This window comes from Triticum dicoccoides, chromosome 6A, assembly GCF_002162155.2.
Source record: "Triticum dicoccoides isolate Atlit2015 ecotype Zavitan chromosome 6A, WEW_v2.0, whole genome shotgun sequence".
Classification (NCBI taxonomy): domain Eukaryota; kingdom Viridiplantae; phylum Streptophyta; class Magnoliopsida; order Poales; family Poaceae; genus Triticum; species Triticum dicoccoides.
In genome coordinates this window covers 83,000,656-83,007,712 of record NC_041390.1, presented here as the reverse complement: position 1 = coordinate 83,007,712, position 7,057 = coordinate 83,000,656, and positions in this window count along the sequence as shown.

The window sequence follows — 7,057 nt, the reverse complement described above, 5'->3', positions numbered from 1 at the left end:
GGTAGCAAAAGGTAACAGTAGTAAAAGTAATATTTTTGGTATTTTGTAGTGATGATAACAATAGCAACGGAAAAGTAAATAAGCGAAGCACAATATATGGAAAGCTCATAGGCAATGGATCAGTGATGGAGAATTATGCCGGATGCGGTTCATCATATAACAGTCATAACCTAGGGTGACACAGAACTAGCTCCAGTTCATTGATATAATGTAGGCATGTATTCTGAACATAGTCATACGTGCTTATGGAAAAGAACTTGCATGACATCTTTTGTCCTACCCTCCCGTGGCAGCGGGGTCCTTATGGAAACTAAGGGATATTAAGGCCTCCTTTTAATAGAGAACCAGAACAAAGCATTAACACATAGTGAATACATGAACTCCTCAAACTACGGTCATCACCGGTAAGTCTCCCGATTATTGTCACTTCGGGGTTAATGGATCATAACACATAATAGGTGACTATAGACTTGCAAGATAGGATCAAGAACACTCATATATTGATGAAAACATAATAGGTTCAGATCTGAAATCATGGCACTCGGGCCCTAGTGACAACCATTAAGCATAGCAAAGTCATAGCAACATCAATCTCAGAACATAGTGGACACTAGGAATCAAACCCTAACAAAACTAACTCGATTACATGATAGATCCCATCCAACCCATCACCGTCCAGCAAGCCTACGATGGAATTACTCACGCACGGCGGTGAGCATCATGAAATTGGTGATGGAGGATGGTTGATGATGACGATGGCGACGGATTCCCCTCTCCGGAGCCCCGATCGGACTCCAGATCAGCCCTCCCGAGAGGTTTTAGGGCTTGGCGGCGGCTTCGTATCATAAAACGCGATGATTTCTTCTCCCTCATTTTTCTCTCATCGAAACTCAATATATGGAGGTGGAGTTGGAGTCGGAGAGGCAACAGGGGGCCCATGAGGTAGGGGGGCGCGCCCTAGGGGGCAGGCGCGCCCCCCACCCTCGTGGCAAGGTGGTGGGCCCCCTGGCCTTCATCTTTGGTAGGTATTTTTCTTATTTTCTGAAAAGTGTCTCTGTGAAGTTTCAGGTCATTCCGAGAACGTTTGCTCCTGCACATAAATAACACCATGGTAGTTTTGCTGAAAACAACGTTAGTCCGGGTTAGTTCCATTCAAATCATGCAAGTTAGAGTCCAAAACAAGGGCAAACGTGTTTGGAAAAGTAGATACGTTGGAGACGTATCAACTCCCCCAAGCTTAAACCTTTGCTTGTCCTCAAGCAATTTAGTTGACAAACTGAAAGTGATAAAGAAAAACTTTTACAAACTCTGTTTGCTCTTGTTGTTGTAAATATGTAAAGCCAGCATTCAAGTTTTCAGCAAAGATTATAACTAACCACATTCGCAATAACACATAGGTCTCAAGTTTACTCATATCAATAGCATAATCAACTAGCGAGCCATAATAATAAAACTCGGATGACAACACTTTCTCAAAACAATCATAATATGATATAACAAGGTGGTATCTCGCTAGCCCTTTCTGAGACCGCAAAACATAAATGCAGAGCACCTTTCAAGACTAAGGACTGACTAGACATTGTAATTCATGGTCAAAGAGATCCAGTCAAGTCATACTCAATGTAAACTAACAGTAATGAATGCAAATGACAGCGGTGCTCTCCAACTGGTGCTTTTTAATAAGAGGATGATGACTCAGTATAAAAGTAAATAGACAGGCCCTTTGCAGAGGGAAGCAGGGATCTGTAGAGGTGCCAGAGCTCGGTTTTGAAACAGAGGTGAATAATATTTTGAGCGGTATACTTTCATTGTCAACATAACAACCAAGAGATGGCGATATCTTCCATGCTACACACATTATAGGCGGTTCCCAAATAGAATGGTAAAGTTTATGCTCCCCCTTCCACCACAAGCATCAATCCATGGCTTGCTCGAAACAACGAGTGCCTCCAACCAAAAAGAGTCCCAGGGGAGTTTTGTTTGCAATTATTTTGATTTAGTTTGCATAAAGCATGGGACTGGGCATCCCGGTGACCATCCATTTATCTCGCGAGTGAGGAGCGGAGTCCACTCCTCTTAAGAATAACCCGCCAAACATGGAAGATACAGACAACTCTAGTTGATACATGAGCTATTCGAGCATACAAAATAGGATATTTATTTGAAAGTTTAGAGTTTGGCATATACAAATTTACTTGGAACGGCAAGTAGATACCTTATATAGGTAGGTATAGTGGACTCATGTGGAATAACTTTGGGGGTTAAGGAGTCTGGATGCACACGCAGTATTCCCGCTTAGTACAGGTGAAGGCTAGCAAAAGACTGGGAAGTGACCAGCTAGAGAGCGACAACAGTCATGAACATGCATTAAAATTAATCAACACTGAATGCAAGCATGAGTAGGATATAATCCACCATGAACATGAATATCGTGAAGGTTATGTTGATTTTTTTTCAACTACATGCGTGAACATGCGCCAAGTCAAGTCACTTAAATTATTCAGAGGAGGATACCACCCTATCATACCACATCATAACCATTTTAATAGCATGTTGGCACACAAGGTAAACCATTATAACTCATAGCTAATCAAGCATGGCACAAGAAACTATGATCTCTAGTTGTCATTGCAAACATGTTTATTCATAATAGGCTGAATCAGGAACGATGAACTAATCATATTTACAAAAACAAAAGAGGTCGAGTTCATGCCATCTTTTCTCATCTCAGTCAGTCCATCATATATCATCATAATTGCCCTTCACTTGCACGATCGAACGATGTGAATAATAATAATAGTGCACGTGCATTGGACTAAGCTAGAATCTGCAAGCATTCAATAAACAGGAGAAGACAAGGCAATATGGGCTCTTTTGTCAGATCAACAATAATGCATATAAGAGTCACCTCAACAATTTAATTATGGTCTTCTCCTATCGACCCCTAAAGAAAAGAAATAAAACTATTTACACGGGAAAGCTCCCAACAAGCAAAAGAAGAACATGAAATATTTTTGGGTTTTCTTTTTAGTTACTACTACAAGCATGGAAATTAGACTGATTAAAAGCTACAACTATTTTTTTTGGTTTTCTCTTAAGGTTTATTAAACACACAAGAAGAAAGAATAAAAAAGGAAATTAAACTAGCATGGATGATACAATGAAAAAGTATGAGCACCGACATTTAGCAATGAGTGTATGAGCATAAATGTAATGTCGGTGGGAAATACGTACTCCCCCAAGCTTAGGCTTTTGGCCTAAGTTGGTCTATGGCCACGGCTGGCCTGGCTGATATCCATAATAATAGTTGTTGGGGTCGTACTGTGATGCAGCAGCTATCGCCTGCTGAGCTGCAGCATGGCGACGAGCGGCCTCCTCTCTCCTCTCGTACTCATCTGCCTCCTCTCTGGTAATAGTATATCATCCTCTTGCCTGATAATCAAGGAAAGCAGGAGCAGGGAGAGTAATACGGACAACACGGCGTCTGTCAAAGATTAGTCGATACTGGAGGGGTGATTCGTTCCTCTCGACAAACTGGTGGTGAACCATAGCATTAAAATCCAGATAGGCAGGAGGTAATTCAATATCATCTTTGCGCACATCTATACCAAGAAAATTAGCTACGCGGGTTGCATAAATTCTAGCAAAGAAATCTCTATTACGTATATTAAGATGCAACCTACGTGCAACAATGGATCCCAAATTATATGATTTGTCTCCTAACACAGCACTCCTAAGAATACTGAGGTCAGGGACACACACGTGACATGCTTCATCTTTACCATTTATGCATCTGCCTATGAAGAGAGCAAAATAATGTATGGCAGGAAAGTGAATGCTCCCTATGGTAGCTTGTGTAACATCTCTAGATTCTCCCACAGTTATATCAGCAAGAAAATCTCTAAATTCAGATTTGCGAGGATCCCTTATACTACCCCATTGTGGAAGTTTGCATGCAGTGGTAAAATCCTCTAAGTCCATGGTATAAGATTTATCATAAAGATCAAACAGGACAGTTGGAGAATTACGTGAAGTGGAAAAATTCAAACCTCCTCACAAAGGAGCTAGTGAGCTCATGATACTGACTACACTTCTCTTCCTTGAAGCTCACGAGATCAGCGTTGCACAAATATGTGTTGAATTCTTCTTTTATTCCCACTTGATCCATAACATTTTCAGAAGGCCACTCACAAGGACGCACTGGAGTGTCTCTTGGTGGCTCTTCGTCAGCATCACGCATTGCAAGCCTGGGTCCTTGCTTCTTTGAAGAACCACCTTGGAACATTTTCCTAAGCATTTTTCTTCCTCTGAAAAATTCTGAAATTCTTTAGTAACTTCAAAATAAAAGTAAACCAAACTCAATAATATTGATAGTAACTACTCCTACAAGTGCCTAGGGCCTATATCATGCATCAAAACTACTTTTGACCATATAAATTTGACATGCAAGCTCAAGAACAGGGTCACCTAAGCAGCAAAAATTTGCAATGAATAAAGCACTAGAACAAAAACTAATTGGACCAATGGAGGAGTACATACCAAGGAACAATCTGCCCAAGCAGTTTTGTGAGAGGCGCTTTGAGCAAGGAGATCAAAAATGGCAGGAAAATGAGCTAGAACTCGTGCTTGAGCTGGTTATTCATGTTTGTGGGAGGAAGATGAAGTGGGTGGGTGCAGGAATAAGTGGAGGAGGGCCACCGTGGGCCCATGAGGCAGGGGGGCGCGCCCTCCACCCTCGTGGCAAGGTGGTTGGCCCCCCTGGTGTGTTCTTTGTTCCATAAACCCTCAAATATTCTAGAAAAAATCATATTTAATTTTCAGGGCATTTGGAGAACTTTTATTTTCGAGGTATTTTTATATTGCATGGATAATCAGATAACAGACAGAAAAATATTTATTTTGTTTTATTTAATATAAATATCAGAGAGTAAAAGTGGGGTACAGAAGGTTGTGCCTTCTAGTTTCATCCATCTCATGATCATCAAAAGGAATCCACTAACAAGGTTGATCAAGTCTTGTTAACAAACTCATTCCGAATGACATGGAGCCCGGAGAAATTTTGAATAACACTATGTTACCTCAATGGGGATATGCACATCCCCAATAATAAGAATATCATATTTCTTCTTGATAGTAGGAAGAGGAAATTCAAAACCTCCAAATATAATCGATGGAATTTTTCCAATAGAGTTGATACTATGAACTTGAGGTTGTTTCCTCAGAAAGTGTACCATATGCTCATTACCATTAACATGAAAAGTGACATTGCCTTTAGTGCAATCAATAATAGCCCCTGCAGTATTCAAAAAGGGTCTTCCAAGAATAATAGACATACTATCGTCCTCGGGAATATCAAGAATAACAAAGTCCGTTAAAATAGTAACGTTTGCAACTACAACAGGCACATCCTCACAAATACCGACATGTATAGCAGTTGATTTATCAGCCATTTGCAAAGATATTTCAGTAGGTGTCAACGTATTCAAATCAAGTCTACGATATAAAGAGAGATGCATAACACTAACACCGGCTCCAAGATCACATAAAGCAGTTTTAACATAGTTTCTTTTAATAGAGCATGGTATAGTGGGTACTCCTGGATCTCCAAGTTTCTTTGGTATTCCACCCTTAAAAGTGTAATTAGCAAGCATGGTGGAAATTTCAGCTTGCGGTATCTTTCTTTTATTTGTAATAATATCTTTCATGTACTTAGCATAAGGATTGGTTTTAAGCATATCAGTTAATCGCATACGCAAAAAGATAGGTCTAATCATTTTAGCGAAGCGCTCAAAATCCTCATCATCCTTTTTCTTGGATGGTTTGGGAGGAAAAGGCATGGGTTTCTGAACCCAAGGCTCTCTTTCTTTACCATGTTTCCTAGCAACAAAGTCTTTCTTATCATAACGTTGATTCTTTGATTGTGGGTTATCAAGATCAACAACAGGTTCAATTTCTATGTCATTATCATTACTAGGTTGAGCATCATTATGAACATTATCATTAACATTATTACTAGTTTCAGGTTCATTACCAAATTGTGTTTCAACATCAGAAATAGAGATATCATTTGGATTCTCAGGTGTTTCAACAATAGGATCACTAGAAGCATGCAAAGTCCTATCATTTTTCTTTTTCTTCTTTTTAGAAGAGCTAGGTGCATCTATATTATTTCTCTGAGAATCTTGCTCAATTCTCTTAGGATGGCCTTCATGATACAAAGGTTCCCGAGTCATTCTACCACCTCTAGTCATAACTCTAACAACATTATCATTATTCTTATTATTCAATTCAGTGGCATAGTAGTATCAGGCATAGAGGTAGTTTCATCATAAGTATCATGCATAGCAGAAGTGACATCATCAATAACATGCGACATATCAGAACGAATAGCAGAAGCAGGTGTAGGTGTCGCAAGCTTACTCAAAACAGAAGGTGAATCAAGTGTAGAGCTAGATGGCAGTTCCTTACCTCCCCTCGTAGTTGAGGGATAGATCTTGGTTTTTGGATCTCTCAAGTTCTTCATAATGATAAGCAGATATATATCCCAAGTGACTCAAAGAATAGAGCTATGCTCCCCGACAACGGCACCAGAAAATGGTCTTGATAACCCACAAGTATAGGGGATTGCAACAGTTTTTGAGGGTAGAGTATTCAACTCAAATTCATTGATTCGACACAAGGGGAGCCAAAGAATATTCTCAAGTATTAGCAGCTGAGTTGTTAATTCAACCACACCTGGAAACTTAATATCTGCAGCAAAGTATTTAGTAGCAAAGTAATATGATAGTAGTGATAACGGTAGCAAAAGGTAACAGTAGTAAAAGTAATGTTTTTGGTATTTTGTAGTGATGATAGCAATAGCAACGGAAAAGTAAATAAGCGAAGCACAATATATGGAAAGCTCGTAGGCAATGGATAAGTGATGGAGAATTATGCCAGATACGGTTCATCATGTAACAATCATAACCTAGGGTGACACAGAACTAGCTCCAGTTCATTGATATAATGTAGGCATGTATTCCGAACATAGTCATACGTGCTTATGGAAAAGAACTTG